A 24,539-nucleotide genomic window follows, 5' to 3' on the forward strand; every position below is an offset into this window, starting at 1 on the left:
GTGTTGATAGTTGTATGCTGCCTATAGCTTTTATAGGTTAAGCTCTTCTTTGGTTACATTTAAATCCTTAACTGATCTCTCGGTCTTCGGTGGTAGGTTCTTGACCTTCTAGCTTCTTCCGTTGGATCATAGTCGACTAATCTTCGTAGTTCCTCATTTGGATGTTGTTTGGCTTTGTCGAATATCCTTTCCGCCTTTCTCTTCATAAATTCTGTAACTGGTTCCCATTCCAAGTCCTTGTAGATTTGTTTGTTCCTAACAAACCAGGGTACGTCCATCGCCATTCTAAGGAGTTTATTCTCAGTGGCCTGTATTCTCTTGATGTGGGTCTTGGCTGCGAAGCCCCATGCCGCCGATCCATATGTGAGTTGTGATCGCGCAATAGTTTTAATCATCGTCAACTTGATGTTCTTATTCATATGACTTCTTCTGCCTATGAGTGGATAAAATTTACTCATTGCGGCTTTTGTTTTATCAACAGCACATTTGATGTGGTTTTTCCATGTAAGTCCTCTGTCAAGCGTCACTCCTAGGTATGTTGCTTCATTTTTCCATTCAACCTCTTCTCCATCAACTTCAAGGTTTTCTTCCATCCTCAATCTTCTCTTTTGCAGTAATATTGCTTGAGTCTTTCTTCCATTGATTTGGATTTTCCATTTGATGTACCATTTGAGTAATTCATCTATGGCTTCCTGCAGTCTCCGGTGTATGATCACTGGGCGTCGATGTCTGAACGCTATTCCTGTGTCATCTGCGTACAAGGTGAGCATATTTCTAGCATTCTTCGGGATATCATAAACGTATATTAAGTAAAGCAGAGGTCCGAGTACCGACCCTTGAGGCACTCCCGCTTCCAATTGTCTGGTTTGAGAGGTTGCTCCATCTATCTCCACATAAAAGTTTCTATTCCTCAGATAGTTTCTTATAATCTTGCACAGCTTGGTCGAATATCCTGCTTTTTTCATCTTGTAGATTAGTCTGACAGGTAGTACACTGACTGTCTACATTTGTACTCGAGTGTCTTGAAACGAACCTCAAGCAAGAAGAGCAATTCTACATCACAACGGAGGGCCAAGCCACCCTGCGGGCCTTGAATTCACAGCTAGGCTCTTTGCTGACAGGGGAATTCATTCATTCATTGCTGTATCCCGTTACCGAGAATAAACCTACAAAAAGATTGAAAAAAAAAAGTCGGTGGTATCAAACCCTAATTTCCTAGGGCTACTTGCGACTGTGTGCCCTCCTGTGACTGAAGATACCCAGCCGCGATTTACAGATCCTTCCACACTCCGGGAATGGATAATCACCAACCAGATCTGGCCGCCGCTGTATTCTTCTCGAGTCTCCATTAAAACTGTGGACCAAACACCTCCACTGTGATCTATCATCTATTATCTGACGCTAGTTGTTCCCAGTTATGATTGGCATCAACTGATTTTAGGGATTGATGCAGTATATCCTTAAACCGCTTATACTGGCCTCCTGGTTTCCGAGCTCCCTCTGTGAATTTGCCATACAGAGCTATTCTGGGAAGTCTTGTGTCTTGCATCCTCAGAATGTGGCCGCTCCATCTGAGTCGGGCTCTCGTTACTTGAGTCTCAATTGTTGTACAACTCGCGCGCTGCAAGACTTCTGCATTTGAAACTTTTTAGAACCATTATTTTTCTTAGATGACGTTGCCGCGTTTGTTCAAGCTGTTTAATATGTCGCCTGTAGGGCGTCCAGCTTTCGCTTCCGTAAAGAAGCGTTGGGAGGACCACTGATTTGTAAACAGCTGTCTTAGTCTTCAGACTGGGGTCGTGATTTTGAAATACTCTGTCCTTCAGCTTCCAGAATGTCCAGGTTAGCCTAAGTATTTATGAAGCTTCCCAAGTATTCGAACCGCTCGACCTGTTTTAGAGTTTCATCCTGCAGGTTGATATCTGTTTGAACGCTTTCTGGTGGACTAACCAGGATTTTGGTTTTGTCAATATTGAGTCTCAGGCCTAAAGCTTCGTATATATGTTTATAGGTGTCCAACATTATCTGTAGATCCTCTGAGCTGCTAGCGATAAGTGCGCAGTCGTCTGCATATTGAAGTTCCGTGATAAACTTTGAACGGGTTTTTGCTCTGAGGCGCTTGAGGTTAAACAGGCCTCCATCAAATCTGAATCTTATTCCAACACCTCTTACAGGCATACTCATGTCAACAATCATCGAGACGGCTATGGCGACAATATTGAACAGTAAGGCGCTAATACGCAGCCTTGTTTTATTCCAGAGTTGGTTGAGAAATGATCGGTTGTAGAGCCATTATTCTGTATTCTAGCGGTGTTGTTGGTGTGGATGCTTTTACACACGGCTATGAATCTTTCGGGTACTCCAAGGCGTCCCATGACAGGGGAATACCGTTGCACGGTAAAGCAACTTGCTATAGGCAACAAGACGACTATTCTATGGATGCCAGAGCAGTGTGCTATTGAATGAAATGAAAAACTGCTGGACCTGAGCCCTTTCCTGGGACTGGAAAGACCAAAACTGTCTTGGATCTCAGCGAGGTTGCTGCCAAGGCCCCTAGGGAGGTAGGCGGTGTTCTGAACAACATTGGCGGTCTCCTTGGGATTGAATACGTAAAGTACCAAGTACCAAGTACAGAAACAAGTGTAGAACAAAAGATCCAAATGGTCGGAGTTCTGAAAGGCTTAGCCAAGTAGTAGTGATGATGAAAATTATAGTTCATCTCAATTCAGACTAAGACTAAAAGAAAATTAATGAACATGAATAAAGTTCTCGTCTTATATTCCATATCCCTTAGAGCCTATGAGCTGTTATGCCACAATTCTGGAATTTCAGAAGTCTGAATTAGGATTAACTTAGTCATCATTCAAAATGTCATGAGTATTTGAAAAAGAAGACTCACTGAGTAAGACAAAACTATTGATTAAACTATCATATACATACAATACAGCGTGCTTACTGAAGATGCGGCAAGAATGCTGAAGGCGATTCTTGGTCCGAGAACATATATAATTCTTGAAGAACATTGAATCAAATATAAACTCCCTCTAAGGTGTCAAAAATGGCAACTTTTCTCATTCTTTTTTGAATAAAATTAAGAGGGCAAGATATATTTCGTTAAAATGCAAGAAGCCTCATTCTCTAAAACCTTGAAACAGAAGGCGGATCACATGATTTTTTTGTTCAGAATATTTAAACCAAATATTCATTGTCTATTCAATTCTATCAACGAAAACGTGAGAAAAGTTTCCATTGCAGACCCATGTTTCCCCAGGAAATATTTGAGTTTTTGGTGCATTGAAATATAATATTTCTTCTATTCGAACACATAAATAATAGGCTTGTTCGTAAAGTGGTTCACAACGGTTGTGAACTGTACAGAGCAAGCGTAATTGGATTTTCGCTTCCCTAAAATGGAATTGCGCTTGCTCTGTACAGTTCACAACCGTTGCAAACCACTCTACCAACAAACCTAATCTTTCATTACACAATATAACATATTTTTTCGAAACAAAAGCTCGAAATTATTCGATTCGCTTATCCGTTATTTGATCATCTACTTTACTATGCAGAGTGAGCCTTTGAAAACGAAACCGCAGCTCAATAGGTCACTTGAACCAAATTATAAAATACGCTCGGACATGCCCATCTTCAATTCCAGAAAGACAACTTCTAAGATCAAATTCCGAACCGTATCGCTTAGAGTTACTACCCTAACCCCTAATCCCCTAACCCTATTTTGAATAGGGAAGATGGGGTAAGCTCTATCTCATTCTGAATCCAGCAGATTAATTTTTTTTTTCACCAATCTCGTTTTCGAGATATTTGAACTTGAATTTTGTACAGAATTGATCAATTCGTTGGAATTGGATCAATCAATTTCCACTGATTTATTCTATGGTTCCGACGAAAACCGTTTACTGCCATACGCCAGATATGAAAATACAGATCACTGTTTGCTTCTTTTATTAATAATTTAGCAAAAATGGCTCACTCATTGGCAGAAAGAATTGAAAATTGAATACGCTGCCTTAAAAAATTACGAAAACTTTTTCTTCTGAAACCTCCTGATCCACGTCATCCGACAGTTGACACTTGTACTCTCCAAAACACCCAGATGAACCTGAAAAATCCTCAAGCAAAAGGGGAAAATTCTGACGTTTCTCTAAGTTCATTTCTTCCTTGAAAGACATCAATGATCAGAGATAATAACGGAGTTATTATGTCAAATTTAGGTATATAGGCTTTGAGTTAATAAATACTCAATGATATAGGTTAACGTCAGTTTTGACGGTTGGCAGCGATCACAGAGAGGAACGTTCTAGATTGTTCGAACACCGGACTCATAGAATGCCAGCAAAGTTGGATCTACCAACAAGATGGATCTCTTACATTGATGGTATGATTGGTATGGTAATTTGCAACCAATTTTTTGTACTGATCGGCAGTTCTTTGCGAAAGCGCACTTTAATTCTGGTCATTTTAGGGAATCAAGTAACAAATGGGTTATCAACAGCGTCACTGTTGGAACTATACTGTTATATCATCACAGAACTCATATACATGATATTGAATAATGTAGAAACAGACTCCTTACGCCGGTACTGTTACAAGCAATACTTCAGGTTAGTTTAATGCTCCTCTAATAAAAACACTCATAATACCCTCAGAGTTAAGGATCGGAGTTGTTTTAACATCGATTTCCCTTCTCAATTCCAACACCATGATGTGTTTTCTACAAATCGCATAGATACAACATGCAAACTTGAACACGCGATTATGTTGGGATTGGCTAAACGCAAACAAACAGACTTTTTACAAACATCACGATAAAATGACTAAATGAGACCACTTAAACCAATGAAATGGAATTATTAGTCTACCAGTTTTTGCGTCCGTTCGATCGAAACTCTCAGGATGTACTAGTGTTATTTAATCACGTTGCTAGTCCACGTAGTACTGTCTTTTTCTTGAAACCCACTCAACTGAGAAATGACTACTTTTCCACTTTCAGTTTTTTGGATTGGTGTACACAGATCAAATAATCGACAAACCAGTTCTCTGGGGTACATTGGTGAATAATTTACAAGCGCAAGTATTATATCGATGTTGTGGATGTTGTTTGGTCTTTTAGTGCGACATCCGCAAATCGAATTCAAGCTTGTCTTATAACCGCAATAATACATTATTCAGTTCGGAAAAAACTCCCATACGTGCAGCATAATTCATTCATTATTTTGATTAGTTCAATATTTTACTATTCAAATTGATCTACTTTTTGTAATCCGACGCCTATAAAACCAGCTGCATCAGGCAAATATCCAGAAATGTCTATATCCTGTAGAAATAGTAGCCACCACCTCATAATCGGAAAATAAACTGCTCGAAAGTGATATTGCAATTGTATGTACTCATAACGATTATACAGGGTCTGGCACAGAAGAATTGGCTAGTACCATTGAGTGGGTTTAATACTCAATGCTAGTACTCTCCCTCGATTTCTGCACTGTACTCCTATGTCATCAAAGCTGATATGGGAGTGCCGAAGGAAACTTCATTGATTCATTCATTGCTGTATCCCGTTACCGAGAATAAATCTACAAAAGGACTCAAAGAAACAAAACAACTATCGGTGGGAACAGACTTATAATTTCTTAGGCCTAATTGGGACTGTGTGTCCTCCTGTGACTGAAGAGACCCAACCGTGACCTACAGATCCTACCACACTCCTGGCATGGATAGTAACCAACCAGATCTGGCCGCCGCTGTATTCTTCTCGAGTCGCCATTATAACTGTGGATCAAAGACCTCCACTGTGATCTGTCTAAAGCTAGTTGTTCCTAGTTATGATTGGCATTAACTGATTTTAGGGATTGATGCAGTATATCCTTAAACCGCTTATACTGGCCTCCTGGTTATACAGAGCTATTTTGGGGAGTCTTGTGTCTTGCATCCTCAGAATGTGGCCGCTCCATCTGAGTCGGGCCCTCGTTACTTGAGTCTCAATTGTTGTACAACTCGCGCGTTACAAGACTTCTGCTTTCGAAACTTTGTGGAATCATCGTATGTGCATTATTTGTCTTAGATGACGTTGTTGCGTTTGTTCAAGCTGTTTAATATGTCTCCTGTAGGGTGTCCAACTTTCGCTTCCGTAAAGAAGCGTTGGGAGAACGACTGCTTTGTAAACAGCTGTCTTGGTCTTCAGATTGAGGTCGTGATTTTGGAACACTTCCTTTAGCTTCCAGAATGCCCGTGATGCCGAATTGATACGGTTGTGTATTTCCGTGTCTAGCTTAGCCTTAGTATTTATGAAGCTTCCCTAATATTTGAACTGCTCGACCTGTTCTAGAGTTTCATCCTCCAGGCTGATATCTGTTTGAAGGCTTTCTGGTGGACTTACTAGGATTTTGGTTTTGACGATATTGAGTCTAAGGCCTAAAGCTTCGTATATATGTTCACAGGTGTCCAACATTATCTGTAGATCCTCTGAGGTGCCAGCGATAAGTGCGCAGTAGTCCGCATATTGAAGGAAACTTAATGAAATAGGCAAGAACAACAAGGTTTGTTCAGTCCAGGTCACTCTGGAATCAAGGAAAACTATAACTAAGAGGCCCAACATACTAGCCTGAATGTGAGCAGAACTCCTCCTACTGGCCCGGAGGCTTTCTGTGGTACTTATAGGAAAATGCACCTATAAGGAAGAGAAAGAAACAGTCTGGACGAATCTCCCATTTCAAAAATTTTTTGTACACCTAGCATTTACAGAAAGTTCAAGCGCTCCAACCAGAAGACCATCCTCGAAGAAAAGAATTCTGCCTGTGGCTTTTAAATCACCAATATCTAAAAACATCCATTCTGTTTACTGACGATGCCACTTTCACAAGAAATGGTAATTTTCACATTACCCTTGTATGGTCTACAGAAAATCCTAACGCTATCAGAAGAACAGATTTTCAGCGAAGGTTTCCCTTGAATGTCTGGATCGGACTCCTGTGTAGAATGCTTCTTGAGCCATTTTTTCTACCACCACGAATATCAGGTGAAGACTTTCTCCATTTTCTTCAGAACAATTTGCCAGGATTACTAGAAGATGTTCCTCTCAATATTCGGCGGAGCACCACCCCACTTTCCGAAGAAACAACCCCTGTAATTTCTTCTTTTGGGGTCTTTTGAAAACATTAGTTAGATACTACGATCCAGAGTCGTATTAAGATATTGATGCCCAAGGCTTTTGAATGTTTTTTTATATTGAATATTTTATATGAGCAACTGCAGGCGAAATGATCTCTTTAAATGAGTTCTACCAGCTGTCAAAAAAAAGCCTCCCCTCAAAAAACACCCTGTATATGCATCATAGGACAACCAGTGTTGGACACTTACATACTACGTATTGTGATGTTTCTTTTTCCGATCCAAAAAGCTTTCATGTCCCTTCGGCTGATTTGCAAATGTGGTGATACTGTTATTTGCTCTGACAGTGTTCTGTCAAACATAACCCGAAGCTCAAGTATGCTTCAGGAGCTTTCAGGTGTAGGTCTACGAGAGCAGAGCGACTCCTCTGGCTTGTGCATGTACAGAAAGAAGTGTTCCTCCTATTGTTAGATCATTGCCGAATATTGGTCTTTCCCTAGCCCACAGAAGGGCTTGATATTCTTTTTGCAGCAGATTTTCTATTTCCTTCGATACCACAATATCCTAGTACCCTATGTAGCCAGTTGCCTTATGGTATCACAATTTCTGTTGTTGTAATACCTTCAGTTTATCGATGACACAGTCTTATTAACTCACAATATATTTTCAACGCTATGTGAAAGACCGCTCATCTTTAGGAGTGGTTAAGTTATGTGTACATTCTGGTGTTTTCCGTTCAATGAACAATTTGGCAATTCATCTGCCATTCAGTTTGAGTGCTTCAAACCTAGGATATCCTTTGATTTAATTATGCTTGGATAGCAATTATCTCGTTATAAACTTGAACTGAGCCTTTTCTTAGCCGTTTCTTCTGAAATGCAGGAGTTGATTTTTACCGTCGCTTGTAGAAATCGCAGAAATCTGTTGAGTAGTTCCATAATTTCACTGATCATTGGGGAAAATTTCGTTTTTTCATTATAAATCACCCCCACATTGATACCACCAGGTGATTACTGGTAGAAGGAACCATGGTATTCAACAACTAGCACTATCTACAAGATCGCCCGACCTAAATCCAATCGAGCAGGCTTTGGACCAATTACAAAGTGCAATTGATGCACACGGACCGCAGCCGGAAACGCTTCAACAGCTTCTAAATCTTTTTCCGCATTTTACCGTCGCTTGTAGAAATTGTCATCGAAAAGTTGGATAATTGGATCTAGTATACAGAATTTTGTTCGAGTATTTATTGGGTACTTAGGAATACAGTTTTTATTCCTACCGATCGCAGTGATCATTTTGTGGGTGTGAAAAATAGTTACAAGCAACAAAGTGATTAACGCTCCCGATGAAATATTCTACGATTCACAAATCCATAATTGTTCAAAAGGAAATGCATTGTAAACTTTACGACCATGTCATTCCAGTCGTAAATCTTCCTACAGATTTACGAGTAATTTACTTAGTTGACAAATTCACTTAAGTTAGGATGTAATTAAACTTTAGCCTTTAATAGGCCCAAATATCGCATTTCCCGCGGTATGTTTACTGCCCATAAATATCACAGTATATGATACTTTTCAATTAGTAATAAATTCTGCCTAATGGTGGATTTTCACCGTACAGAAATTTCCGCAGGATATTCAGTGCGGTTAGGGTACCGCATTATCGTTCATTTAATACTTAATTCGCTACTCTTTGTTTATTAACGATAAGTTTCGTGTAAAGAGTAGATGCTTTTAATTATTTCACCGAAGTCGAATGCGACTCGGTGAAATTTCTAGTACGATCCTGACTTTTGATTTCAGTCAAAAACACGGCGCATTTGAACAGTAAGGTCAGATGACATGAGTTCAGTACCAATCACATTCTTTGTTATGTTTACCCTCCCGAGGAAGGGGAATCCTAATCCACCTATTTGGTACTCGGAAAGGAAAGTTGCAGCCTGGTTTTTCTTAAATTGAAATGCTGGAAAAAACACTACAACGGAAGCATATAAGCTGGAATCATGTTCCACAATTTTTCAGTTCGATGAAAGAAGGAATTTTGGCAAACAAAAGTTCTTGGAGTTGTTAATTGAACATCATAGGTATGTGGACGATGTGTAGCCCTAACGATGAGTGAAAATCTGGCAGCAACTGTTGCAAATGATGTTATTGCTACCGTATTTTCACCCCATTTTTACTGAATGTAGTGTTTCTCTCAATTTTCAGACGATTTTCAGTGGAATTTTTTTTATATATTGAAATCAAGAGTTTTCAAGTATAAATCATATTTCAGTACAATTTCAAGCCAGACTACCATGTATCTCCTGAATGTTACTCCAAGGTATATAATTTTCATTTCACCTACGAAATCTCAACGCGAAATTTTTTCAGAAATGAAAAATATAAAGATGAAGGTACTCCATATTTTTCAATAGAATGATAAATTTTTTACATTTAGGTAAGAGGTATGAATATATCTTTTACTGGACAGCTACTTTCTATATTGATTTCCAATTTGTCCCGAAGTTGGTTTTATCAAATCAGATATCTTTCTTTACTTTTGATGAAATGAAAGGCAAGACTTTGAGATGAAATGTAAGGAAATGTACTTTATTTGGAAGACTAACGAAGTTCATATCATGAATTAGGTATTATTTTTGTTGATTTTGGATTACAAAAGTTTGACTGTAAATTAAGAAGTGAGTATAATGATGCTTTGTTTATTTACTCGTCATGTACTAGATTCGATAATTTTGTTTTGATTTATTCTTCTACAATTTTTTTTCAACATTATGATTTGGCTCTGGAGAGTGTTGATGAAGAACCTGAAATATCATAAGTGACGTTCCCTGTACACAGTGCAAGTTGCAAAATGAAGTATTTTACAGCATGATTTATCCCTAGAGTCCTAATAGATTTTGAATCGTTTGAAACGTCGATCATTTATCAGCTTCAGATCCGATGGACTCCTGAATTGACGAACGAAATTGTCCGTGACATTTGCAAAAGGGAACTACGAATGAGGGGATGAAGAACAAAACCTTATTGTCACCTCAAATTTTTTTAGGGTAAACGCAGTAAAATATGAATTAACTAACGAAATAGTGCTTTTCATTTCAGTTTAGTTGAAAATGAAGGGACATGAGTCAGTATTCTAGAGTTGGAAAAGTATGGTTGTGATAAAAACTGAAAGAGGTATGACAAATAAGAATCGAACTATTAACTGTAAAATATTTTAGGAGATGCTTGAATTTTCCATGATATATTCAGTTTCAGAGTTGAAAGAGTGTCGCGTTTCGCTCTCGTTAAATTTCGTTTCCATCACGATATGCTACCGAACCAAAATTGTACGCCACTGGTCAACTGCCTGAATGGTAAAATATCAACGTCCGACGCTGCTTTCCTGCGCATTTACCACTAATTTTTGAACAGAAAGAGAGCAATTCGAGGAATAACTGCAATAAGCTTTTTCGAGGAATAACTGCAATAAGCTTTCTCGATTACCCATAAGAACCCTAAGGACCTCATTTCAAGATGCTTAATCTGAATAAAGGAGGCCTGAAATTGAAATGAATTGATGTCACTATAGAGAACCCCGCACCATTTTCAGGAAAAGAGCATTCAGTTAAATTTTTATAAACTTCTGTATAATTTACAAGCATATAAGAAATCGTGTGATTAGTTTTCTAGTTACAGGCTGTAAAAGATAAAAAGTAATGCTTTTGGCTGAGAATTTTTAAGAATTTCTAGAAATGACATAACCCCTATGTATGCATAGTCTTATTTACACAATATATTGTAGTCTTATTTACACAATATATTGTGTGAATAACACTTTTCAACGATTTTTCGGTGATCTTTCATGCATTATATGACTATAATTTCAACTAGATTAATTGCGAAGCAATCAGAGAGAGTTGCTTGGATATTCCTTGGAATTTCGTGTATACAGGGTGAGTTAAAAAGTTCAGTCCAATAAGTTTCTTGGTTAAATGCGTGTTTTCAAAGAATATCCTTCATTTCGGGTTTTGAAGAGTTCTTAATATATTGATATTAATATCAGTATATTAAGGAACCAAGACTTATTTGTCAGCTATATGTTTAGGATTTTATTGTTATAGTCATCACTCCATCTGAAGAAGAGGCAATCTAGGGGATCATCCGTCTAATATAAAAATCCAAAAACTCACGATTCCTTATAATTTATATGAGAATTCCCATACTGCAATTTGTATTCTGGGAAGATAAAAGCTTTTTCAAATTTCAGATAGAGTATATGGGTTACAATAAAGCCAGAACTAGGGTACAACTAAAATTATTATTATTTCAGTTGTACTCTGCCCGAACATTTCAAAAATATGTAGCCGATAGACGAGTCCTATGAATCCTATATGCAGGGTGAATCTTTGACTCGTACAAAAATTTTAACAGTAGATACTTGAGGTCAAGAGAAACACTTTTCTCTCCTTTATCGTTTTTTCCGAATCTGCTCGGTTAAAAAAAAACAGGCTGTTGGAAAACCATTAAAACAATGTTGTTTTAGTTCAACTTATTTCACAAACGGGTGTATCGAATCAAATGAATTTCGGAATATAGTTTTTCATTTATTTGATGAATCTTTTTCGAACACAAGAAATCACCCACGTCTTCTAGTTTTCTCGTTATGACCATCACGTACCATAAAATACAAAAAATTCAAAGAACTTAACCCTTGAAACTAAATTTGAGACTATCTAATGAATATTTCAACGTATTGTAAAATAAAGGTTTTCTTTATATTTTCTCATATAGTGCGCCGTTTTCGAGTAATTTGATGTCCAAAAATTGAAATGTACCTGTGTAATTTGAAAAAATGGGGTACTTTGGCTGAGTAGATGTATAGTGTCACACACATATTCTGCTAGTTATTCTGAAGATAATTTTGTCTTTCCAGGGGTGGCACAGCTCACTATGAAAACTTAAAATGGCTATATCTTTTTATCAAGGCCGTCACGGAAAAAATGTAATTCAAGAATGTTTATTCAGAGTACAGGTTATTCTTTGGAAAAAACCATTTTTTTTTCAAACAATTTGAACTGCATATGTTTCCTTCACCCTGTATACAAAAAATGACTATGCGACGACGTCCTCAACATCGAAGAATGTTTGATATACATATATTTTTTCCCTATCCGAACTTAAAAACAGGGGGTTAACGTACCCCAACTTTCGTATCTAGCCGCCGCCGATGATATCAATTAATATCGATCAAGATGTGCATCCAGGGTATACTGAATAAACAATTCTCATCAGAGAGCCCACACTGGTCGCTCTAAAATTGATCGAATTTTGTTGTTCATCCCTTTTAGAAGCACAAAACGAAAACTTATAATAGAAAATAGATAACGACCACACTGTTCAATCGTTGAGTAGTTGAACGGTTGAATTTTAGACGGCGGACGATGAACAATGACCGGCGGAGGACCATATTTTCGATTTTCTCGAAACTCGTCAGAAAACGTTACAGGGATGTGCAAATTCAATTCTTTCCCATCCAGAAGGACTGGTCGTGACTTGTGCTAATCTTCGTAAGCTCTAGCAGCTTCATCAGCTGTTTTTCATGCAGTTCTTGCTTCATTGCAATGTTAAATCTAGGACCAAGAGATATTTATCCTGATTTAACAGCAGTCATAATTAAATTTTGTGCAAAATCTCCTTGATTCAGGTACAGCTGATTGAATTTTGAGGAAAAGTCGGCAGTAAACAGTGTGAGTGTGAATTTGGATTTACTCTTTTTGCAAAACAGATAATGGAGGTAGGAGCAGGAAGATTTTCTGCGTTGATCTATCATAACTATCCTTTTGAGATTAGTTTAGGTGGTATGAAGAGTTGTGCGCTCCAAAAGTTCTAACTCAACTGATATCTTCAAGTCAACAAATTGTCACACAAATTCTCCTGCTGAGTAAGAAGTTAAATAGCTGTTGAAGGTAATCGCTCATCAGACAAACAAATAGTCCCGCAGATGGATAAAAAATACAGTTGAAGAAAACTCACTTTTTCACATTCATCCAGAAAACTTCCATGCGAAAAGAACTGGTAGAAGCATCTCATAAACAAGGGTGAGTCCACTGATTACACAGAGTTGCGGTCGATGGTTAATAATTGGTCATATAACTGAGTTGTTAACAAGGACACATTTAAAGCACGTCGCACACTTGTGACACACACAGGCTCCTGTTTTAACGCACAAACTCGAAGATTGTAACATATAGCTCTAACAGAAATTGGTTAGATAAGCGGAGCGAACTAAAGTAGGTGCGCAAGTCTTGTTAAGCCCGGCCTTAACGCTCTCTAAAATATTTGCTGGAACCTAGCTACGAGCTGATGTAGGCAGAGCCAAGCTAATTTGCTGGGAGGGGTTTCATACCCAATCTCCATTTTGTTTTGCGCGTTTTTCGTCATTAAATTGACCCATGGTTTATGAAGTTTGTGCATCCAGTTTATTGGTGCAAATATGTAAATAAATTATTATACACCATGTAGGTAAGTAATTGGTTGTTTACTGGATAGTTTGATGAATTATAGGTATATATAAATGGTTGACACAACAAGTTTCGTTCTGAATTACTAAATTACCCACTAACTGTCAAAAACAGATTATGAATATTGTTTATAACTTACGTTCGGTGATTAATATATGAAAATGGGTAATTACTGTTATAATTTCATCATGTACACTTGGGGTGCATCATTTCAAACAAACTAATAGCCACGTTGATTGCTAATAGATTTCCATAACCATATACTTTGCATGTTCCTGAAGACCAACCATGGCAACCTCCACGAAAATTGTGCGATTTAGATGCGATGAGCTTTGGACGCTGGTATCCATAATTTGTTGGTGATTATAGCGAAGGGCGGAAAGCATGACACAAAGAAATCCTCATGGCCGTATAAAGAGTTTATTTATTGTTCCCAAGCTCACCTATGGCGCTGAAGTGAATTTAAGTATTTCAACATACGAAGCAAATGATGCTGTATGGACGGCTGATACCAAATCCCCAGGAGCAAAGGAAGGAGTTCTAAAAATTGGACGTCGGATGGAGTATGGTAGACCGATGACATACATGGAAAAATTTACATAAACACCTTTTGTTCCTTAAATTTTACAAGTTGAATTATTCTTCGTCTGGTAAGTGCCGCTAATATACAGGATGAGTCTTCGACTCGTACAAATAATTTAACTGTAGATTCTTGAGGTCAAATGAAACACTTTTTTCCTTTACCATTTTTTCCGAATCGGCTCGGTTTGAAAGATACAAAAAAAAATTTATGGAATGAAATGTATTTCGGAATATAGTTTTTCATTTATTTCGATGAATCTTTTCGAACACAAGATATCACCCATGTCTTCCAGTTCTCCCATTATGACCATTACGTACCATAAAAATACCAGGAATTCAAAAAGAACCCAATTCTTGAAACTAAGTTGGACGCTATCTAATGAATATTTGAACGTTTTGTAAAATAAAAGCATTCTTCATATTTTCTCGTATAATGCGCCGTTTTCGAGTAATTTGATGTTCAAAAATAAAAGAAATATCTGTGATATTCAGAAAATTGGGTATTTTGGCTCAATGAAACTCTGTTTGAAAGCTAGTTATTCTGAAGGTAATTTTATTGTTCCAGGAGTGGCACAACTCATTATGAAAACTTAAAATTGCTATATCTTCTTATCAGGTCCAAATCGTAAAAATGGATATAAAAAGTATTTCTTCTGACCTCAATAATTTACTCTTAAAATATTTGTACGAGTCAAAGACTCAGCCTTTATATATAAAGGCGCGTACTCACTGGCGAGCAACAAGAGCAACCGGCCATAAAAATCCCATTAAATTTTACGACCTTCCACTTTCGTTGCGAACTTCGAAGCGATCCGAGACTTGTCATTCTTCGCCACTCTCAAAGAAAAGTAAAACCGTGCTTTGCAAGGACGTACTCACTGGTGCAACATGCAAAGTCGTAAAATTTTATGGGATTTTTATGGCCGTTGCTGTTGCTGCTCGCCAGTGATTGGCACTCCGTCTGTTGGAGGACATTGGCATCCACATTTAATGGCGACCACATTTAATTGTGTAAATTTGCTAAATGTAATTCGACTTGCAATATTTTGATCAATAACAGATGCTACCGATGGCATTTTACCTCGTGTCACAGTTGACTGCCGAGCTCATTTACATATTTATTGTTGTGGTTTTTTCAGTTATTGATGAATTATGATGCGAATTTGCCGATGTAAAAAAGAATTTTCGTCTTGTCTTGAGAACAAGTCATGAAATAAAAAATTTCTTGTTTTGAAGTTTTCTTATTTACATATTTCATATCTTGTCTGGACTCCAGAAATTTCAATATCTTGAAATTTCCTTCTATACCAGTTTTATTGCGTTGCGCAAGCAAGAGAATCTGGTGCATGGTTCCCTGATATTTATTTGTTTTTGTCGAAATCAAATGTATTTGCATTGAACTCTAAAAGAACTCCTTTTAGAGTTCACTGTGTATTTGCGCTCACAACCCCGTTCAGTTAAGTAGGAATATTATTACCAAGGAAGTATAGCAAGAATGGCGAAATAGGAAATACTCGGATCTCTTCGGTAATGCCCCAAGCCACGTCACACGAATGCGCACGGTGCCGTGCAATAAATTTCAATAATTTAATGCTCATTCACAGACTCACTTCCAGTGACTCGTTCATCAGATAAACAACGTTTTGACACAAAATTTGAAGTTATTTTGAACTAGCGCTTATCTATAACTTTACACATTTTCTATGACACGCTACTGCAAACTTTGCCACCTTCTACGTCATCACTCTTCTAATCAGCCTTTGAACTGAATTGCATCAGCGTTCTATATCTTTTTGGTTATTACAAAGGGGCAGTCTTATTTAACCCCAAATTCGATGCTGATGAGGGCATCTTGAGAACTATAAGACTTTGAAAAAAAATCTTGTAGGATCACCGATCTCTTTTCTCGAAATAATTAGATACCAGAAAGCAGAACATAAATATCTTGATTCGTTCTCGAGTTACAGGGCGTTTCTGAAAAATAACTGTTTCAAATATTTTGCTATATCTTGGTTTATGTCCGAGATATTCGAAATATTCAACAACATTTTCTTCAGTAATTTTCAAGTTTTATGCGATACTCGTAACGGATCATAGAAATTAGGTACCTACCATTTCAGAGATATAGAGGAAAATCGGTGTTTTTTTATCAAGGCATATGTTTATTATACCCTATATCAACGATTTTCCACAAAAAATTGCCAGAACATAGATCCAATGAAATAGACATAGAAAATACATATCATGTTTTAGGAAGCTGAAATTTTGAAAATTGAACACTTAGATCCTGAGGATGAGTAGAAAAAACTGGGTTTGTGCTATACAGGGTGTTCCAAAATTATTCGTCTTTTTGCTCGATACGAATAAAGCAAAAAATTGATTTTTTCAACCTAATACCCTACTTTATACAGGGTGATTCATAACTATTGAAACATAGGCTAAGGGCAGATTGATTGGACCAAAATATGGCGATAGGACCAAATATACCTCAATAAAATATTGCTGTGAAAAAAGATAGAGGACGTTAAAGTTGAATTTTTTATAACAGGACAGAATAATATTTTCTTCGATGTTCGAAAGTCCTTTATTGAAAGAATTAGAAAAAGCATAGAAGTCGCAGGAGGTTACGTAGAACATTTAATTTAAGTTTATTCTTTTTATGTTACATTGTTTTTAATTATGCTTTATCGTCGAAATAAATAAATAAAGGAAATAAATCGTTACTTCAAATCCCCTTCCGATACTCTTAACTGTTCAATTGTGTTTTTCTTAAAAACGGATGAAAAAACATACAGTGAAATTATTAGCAAAAAACGAAAAAAAAATTCAACTTTAACGCCCTTTATCTTTTTCCACAGCAATATTTTATTGAGGTATATTTGGTCCTATCGCCATATTTTGGTCCTAACAATCTGCCCTTAGCCTATGTCCCAATAGTTATGAATCACCCTGTATATTTTCAGAGAAAACCAAAATCCGAATCTAACGATGTATAATGCTCGTAAACCTCATGGTTTCAGAAATAATGTCAGATTTTTATAAAAATGAGGGTCTTTAGCGTACGACTTTTGTTGCCACGTCAATTTCGTGAGATTCTAAAATCATTGAAAGTTCGACTGAAGGTATCTCGAAGGTCTTGCAGCAAATGAGTAACATTTGGAACATTTGTTTTAGTTGGGATAGGTTTCATAAATTTTTTTCCAAAGTTCTCCCAACGATCTCATCACATTATCCACGAAACTCATCCCCAGGATCTCAAACCTACCCATTTTCGAAATTTCAGCATCCTAAAATTTGAAATGTCTTCTCTATGCCTTTATCATCGGTTCTATATTTTTGGCAATTTATTGTGGAAAACCGTTAATATTTCCGAAAGTATCTGAAATAGGGATATTGAAGTAGAAGACCAAAATACTCAGATGGAAAATAAAGAAATTTATAGTATTTTCCGTACAAGCTGAATTGCCGCAACATTGGAAATATTTTAGTCGGATAGATCAGAAGCGTAAACCTAAGTACCCAAATTTTTATATCAATCCTATGATCCGTTCTTCGTAAAAGTCTAACGAATCAACCCCTAAAAATCTACCAAAGAGTGAATCTACCAATAAGGTAGAACAATTGGTTTACTAGCGTTTCTCCCTATTTTAATATTGAGAGAAGTGTTCGTGATCCTGTGGTCTAAAATAAAGAGCCCCTAAAATAAAAAGAAGGTGATAAAAAACCCATCAATGACAAAATCATCCTCAGTAACCAAGCTCCATCTAAGTCCGGCAAAAGGGTAGAGTTGACCTTTAAAAAAATTCAACTAATAACTGAAAATTTGCGTGATTTGAAATAATCTGTTTAACATGAAATAATTCCATAGCTTTTCTTTGCATACCATGTGCGAGTAACATTTCTTTGTGAATTGAATAAATAATTTCGTAAAACACTCAGTAATGTCTTATATATATAATATAAGTTATACGTATTTGTTATGTGTATACCAAACCACAATCATCAGGAACTGATGACCTAATAAATATTATAAAAGCACAAATCAACTTTAATTGGAGGTATCGAACGAAACTTATTATTGCTGAAACACCGGCTCGGCAGAGGAGACGTGTGATTGCCACGGAACCAGGAAACCATTGTCTTTACCGGATACAGGGTGGAAAATTGCTAAGACGGTTCTGCTAACAACTTCCTCCTGAATTATCAAAGCGACGCGGGGCGGAAACGAATAAAAGCTAGCACAAAAACAGTTAAAAACGTGTTATTACGTTGTTATTTGGATATGAATTAATAGAGAAATAAATAGAAAAAAGCCAGCTGTCGCATGTCGTAATCCATCGAAATGATATTTTAATACACCGAAATCGGCGTTTAATTCACGCATCTATTCGGTGTAACCAAAAAGGGACTTGATGGCTTTCTGCACATTTGGAATTCGTATATTGGTCACTAGGATAAGTGAGTCATTATAGTTTTATGACTCTAAATATTTTTATAGGGGACCGATTCCGTTTCATTAGGCATCGATTTTTTTCAGGAGGAAATAAGCAATAATCTTTGAATGAACTTCACCATTGCATAGGTACTGGTATACCTAGCTGCATTTAATTGCATATACGTTTTTTTCAGTTATGGTTTATCTGTAATTGACTCAAGAGAAAAAATTCCGTTCAATATAAAATTAAAAGAATTATTGGAAAACAAGTACAAAACTGATAGAAATAGAATCTGAAATGAAGTACATGTTAGTTAGTTGGTTTCTCTTTAAAAGCATGCTGTGTAAATCAATCGCATTTTCACTCATTTATTCTGCAGTTTCGTTGATAAATCTGTTTTTCCCCACTGTTTTTTCGAAAAATAAAGAAATTATTTCAATTCTTTCGGCCGATGAATAAATTATTTTGACCTTAGTTGTTGATAAAAGAAACAAATAGTAATAAATTGATCTCTGATGTATGACAGTCAACCATAAAATAAATTAGAAAAAATTTGATTCATTCACACAGTATGTTTGAGAAATTACAAATTACGTTCAAAATTCAAATTTGAATATCTCAAAAACGATGGATCGAATGAGGAAAAAAAAACAAATAGGTATGCAGAACTCAGAATAGGCCTTTCAAATGAGATATCCCTCACCCCCATCTTCGCTATCCAAAATATAGGGATTAGGGTTGTAAAACTTAGGGTTGAAGCAAGACGGTTTTCAATTTGTCCTCTCTCTATGGAACCAGAAATCGAAGCGTTTTTATACAAGGTGTATCCGAGTGGCACCGAAAAAATGGAAGGGGTGATTTTTTCAGAAAAATTGGTTATTTGATACAAGATTTTTTGAAAAACCTCCTCTTGAAAAAATACCACTCTGAAGGTTAAAAAAAAATTGTTTTTTTGTAATTCTCCCTGTATGTTGAGCTAAATGACATTAAACTAGATATTAAGGCAAAATACTCTCGCGTTAGCTCATCTTTCTGAGAATGCATTGCATTTTTCTCTCGTAAATGCTTGAGTTGTAGGAAAAACTTGTGAGAATAAAAATGTTTGTATATGAATTGTGCTTTTCAGCCATGTTTTTTTTCATCAAAAAAAAAGTTTTGAGAAAAAATATTTCTAGAGGTTCACTATTTCGGCCCTTTCTTAGCATTTTCCAGGGATTGAATAAATTCAACATGTGTATTTCAAATGATATTTACCAAGTTTCGTGTCTTCAACTTAATGTACAGGATAAAAAGGAAAACAATTTTTTTGTTAATTTTTCGAAGGGTGTCACTTTGCCGGGGGGAGGTTTTTCAAACAATATTATACTAAATACCCACCTTAATTTTCACCACAGAATCACCCCTTACATTTTTTCGGTATTATTCAGATACACCCTGTATATTTCGGTGCTGCAGACCTACAAAGCCGCTGTTTCGTTTTCAATGGCCAACTCTCTATAGATTTAGTCTAGTCTATTCATTTTAGCAATGGCATGAAGTGTTTTTTTTATGGTTTTCGAAAGTCGAAATGCGGCTCTTTCTTTATGTATTTCAGATTTTTCTTCGATAACGCTGAAAATTCACATTTTTAGCTAATTTTCCTTACGTAGAATCGACTGAAACAATAAAAATTATAGGTTGTAAAATGAAAATCTTGTGTTTTGATTCGATTAGTCCAACTTGATGATCTTCTCATAAACACCCTGTACATTTTAGGCCCATACTAAATAATAGAAAATTTTTTTAAATGGTAACAAATTTTTGAATGGTAAAAAATTTCTCGACAAAACCTTCTTACGAGAAATGTCCAGACAGTGTGAGCTCCCGTTCTCACCATTTTTTCATAAGAATCCTGTTTTTTACCCAAGGTTTGATATACACTGTTGAAATATGCCATCAAATCCGCTATCTTGCGTAGGAAAAGTATACTGCTTCTGCCATTTGAAGTAAGAAAAATATCGGTTGCAGAGGTCTGAAAATATTTTAGGATAAAGTTCATTGTCGAAAACCCCAACATGCGCAAATTTTCAGCACAAAATTGAGATCAAGTTTCCATAAACGTCTAATATGTCATCTCGGTAAATCATACTGTATATAATTGAAAAAATTTACCGCTTTCGAATAATTTATGTTTAAAAATAGATGTGTTGGTCTTTGTATAGTATAAACATCCGCAGTATAACATCCGCAAAGTGAACCAAAAGTGTCCAGTACTTCTAAACAGTACCAGGGGGATATAGAAAATCAAGGAATATATGCAGTGTTTGCCAAATGAACATATGCTCGATGTACTATCAGGAAGGGCTGGTTGATTATCGGTTTTTGGTTTATAACTTCCAAAACATCCAACATCCAAATATTCAGTATTATTTGAGGATATCTACAAGCTTTTCCTTCTTCGTTCTGCGTATTCGCTTAAGGTAATTTTCAAACTTTTCTGAATATATTTTTTGATATTATTGTTCTTCAGAAAACACGTGAATCATAATTATATTCTTCGAAGATTTTTTCGACATTTATGTATTATCAATAAATTTGCCGTTTTTCAGTTATTTAGGAAAAAGCGATTGTCAATAGTCGGACTCTGAGGGTTGTAGCACCCTTGATAATTGCAGATTTCGATCAAATATTCATTGGACAAACAATACATATCTCTTAGTATTCTATGACTCTTATAGCACTGTACTACTCTACTATAGATATAGATATAGTTAGTTTTTGGTTGTTATACCAACAAAAAACCTTTTCTGAAGAGAATATTATTTTAATCCTTTGTATATCTGAAAAAAACTGATAATAAGAAAAATGTTCAGAATAGCTTAACCTTTTCCTTGATAACTGCCCTTAATGAATAATGAATACGAAGAATCAAAGTCAAAGAAGCATAAGCGAAAATAAGGTGTCTGGTTATGCCTAAAAAATAGCCAATATTAAAATGTATTAAGGTAATGGTACGCCGTATACGCCTCTCGAAGGCTATGTATTAAAAACCGATTATCGTTAGGCGCTTCTAAAGGGTTGTAGTATTCTCAATACATTCAGTAATCAATTCATGGGTGTTCTATCATCCTAAGAAATATTGCTCGACATTTATTGTTGATTATCAGAAAAATGGTCCAACATTCACTATTTCCAGTTGATCCAATAAAATATGAAATCATTTTTTGAGGAACGGTTGAGGCAATTCTGCCGAATGATCATTTTTTTTTTTGGATATACTGAAACGAATTAATAAGTGCCTATCACTTATTGCGAAGAAAGCCCAAAACAATTGTACCTCATGCCGAAAGGTGCAAACTCTTGTTTGAGATATTTCTTGATAAATGAATCGGACATTCCATCCAGATCTTGTCTTCAAATCGAACAGAATTGTCGATTCTTACTGAATCAACAAAATAACCCTCATTACACATCGTAATCGAAAAATCTGCACCGTGACTATTGAACAATTCCCCATTGTTCATTCATAAATGTGGCTTCACGCTCACACGTGATTTATAAGTCAGAGGGACCGAACCGACACACCCTAATGTTTATTTGGCAAATTTCTGGCCCTTAGCTTTCGACGTTACTAATTTGTATCATATTGTTGCATCCCGCTGCTTAATCAGCAACTTATATGCTTCCATCCTACAGCTGTGAATTAACCCAAAATATTGGGGGCGTTTATTCGAAAACATCAAAGGATAAAATAAAAATATGATGATTTTGAAAAGTACAGCTCTTATGTTTCATGGAGTGTATCTCAGAATGAATATAATGAATGAATATCTCAGAATGAATATAATTTCACCAACAAGTGCCTCTACGGGTTCAGTCTGTGACTGGTGCAAATATTTTAATAGTGTATTCTTGAGGTCAAAACAAACAATTTTTTTCTATACTTTTTTTCCTACTCGGCCCTGATAAAAAGATATAGCCATTTTATGTTTTCATAATGTGCTGCGCCACCTCTGGAAAAACAAAATTACCTTCAGAATAACTAGCTAAATATGTGACACTACACATCTGATAAACAGAGTTGTATTCTAATATGGGAATGGTGGTGGAAAAGGTCAAAATATTCGGGATTTAAACTTCCAACTTAGCCAACGTTTCGTAAATTATATTTCCATCATCAGGGCACTGAAAATGAGAAAACAAACTCTGAAAAGTCTCTCCCTTCATGATAGTGAGACAAAGGTGCAAAACATCAATACAAGGATACTTGTTACTTCTTAAAAAATTGGTATAAAAAGTGATTAAAAAAGAAAATTACAAAATTACTCGAAATTACAAAATATCACAAAAATAAAAATGACAAAGTCAAAATCAAGAAGCACAGCACAGAGGAGAAGGAGAAGAGAAAGAAAACATATAAAAAACAAGAATTACCAAATATATGAATATGCATATAAATATCAATAAATAAATAAATTAATAAATTAATAAATTGAAATGTAAAAGAAATCACAGATCAATTGCTACTCACAAGATGAAATTGCTTTTCCCACAGTCATTGAAAAATATCATATATAAAATTCATTAAAACAAAACAATGGTACGCTTTCATCGAGGTAAAACAATGACAACAAAGGGAGATCGGGAACATATGAAGACAAACACAGAGAAATGTGGACGGACACCGAGAAATGTTCACGTTTTCTTTCTTACTTTCTTCAATAAATTATGATATATTATAGAAAGGTGCTGTATGTCGGTTCTGGAATTGACAGAATCGTGAACCTTGATCTGGATCATCTCGTGCAACAATCGTTTGCCGAGGAAAGGATGTCTTCCCAAAAGAACAACATCATCGAAATCAAAACGGTGTCCAGTTGACTCACAGTGGTGGGCTAGTGCAGTCTTAGGGTTGGTGATGGGTAGACTAACAGAACGTTTATGCTCCTCAACTCTAATTTTTAAATATCTGCCAGTCTGGCCAACATATACTTGGGAGCAATCATTACATCTAATCATGTAAACAATGCCGGACTGTAGGGAAACCGGAGTTACGTCCTTGATACGGGTGAAAAAATTAACGCCAACAGTGTTCTTATTTCTGAAAGCTACATGCAAAACATCAGATTTCAATATATGCGCCAACCTTTCCGATAGGGACCTAACGTAAACTAGTCCGTAGAATTTTTTTTGTTGTTAAGACATCCCCAACACCATCAACCCCCTGGGAAGCAACCGGGACATTAATCGGAAAACCCTCACCGAGAATACGGTTTATAATAGAAATAGGATAATTATTTTTAAGAAGTATCGATCTTATGTATTCTAAGTTTTTCCCCCAGTATACCTCATCAGAGAGGTGTAACGCTCTATGTTTCAAATTTCGGATAATGCTGATCTTATGCACGAGCGGATGATGAGAGAAAAAATTTATATAACGTTCAGAGAAGGTTGGCTTAGGGAACCAATCAACAGTTAGAACGTTCAATTCATCTCGTTGAATCTTAAGGTCCAAAAAGCTTATGCTGCCATTGTGTTCGTTCTCTAGAGAAAATTGCAAACGGGGGTGGAAACTGTTAAAGACACGCAGAACCTCATCGTCACTACCGACCGGTATCGATATCAATAGGTCATCTACATACCTACGAAAAAGTGGCACAAGAAAAGGTAATTTAGCAATGGAAACCTTTTGTAACCGGGACATAACTATTTCAGCACATTTGGAAGAAATGCAGCCCCCCATACCAAAACCAAAGATCTGCAAATAAAGGGTGTCATTAAAAGAAAAATAACTGCTATCGATGATGAATTCGTAAATTATTTTAAAGGTTGCAAAATCAAAGGACTTGTTTTCAACGAGATGCCATCCATCTTCAATTATATTCAAGGCTAAATCTGTAGGGGTA

At 36.3% G+C, this 24,539-nt stretch overlaps 1 protein-coding gene across 1 annotated transcript in view; it reads right to left on the bottom strand.

The window, feature by feature from the left end:
• The window catches only part of LOC123321638 (forkhead box protein B2-like), a 50,240-nt gene extending 36,898 nt beyond the window's left edge, over nt 1-13,342 (bottom strand). The window contains exon 1 of the mRNA XM_044909352.1: nt 13,149-13,342. The gene's annotated coding sequence lies outside the window, so the exon portion shown is untranslated. The remainder of the gene's footprint in view (nt 1-13,148) is intronic.
• Nucleotides 13,343-24,539: the final 11,197 nt, after the last annotated feature.

The sequence above is a fragment of the Coccinella septempunctata genome, chromosome X (genome assembly GCF_907165205.1).
Source record: "Coccinella septempunctata chromosome X, icCocSept1.1, whole genome shotgun sequence".
In the NCBI taxonomy this organism is placed as follows: domain Eukaryota; kingdom Metazoa; phylum Arthropoda; class Insecta; order Coleoptera; family Coccinellidae; genus Coccinella; species Coccinella septempunctata.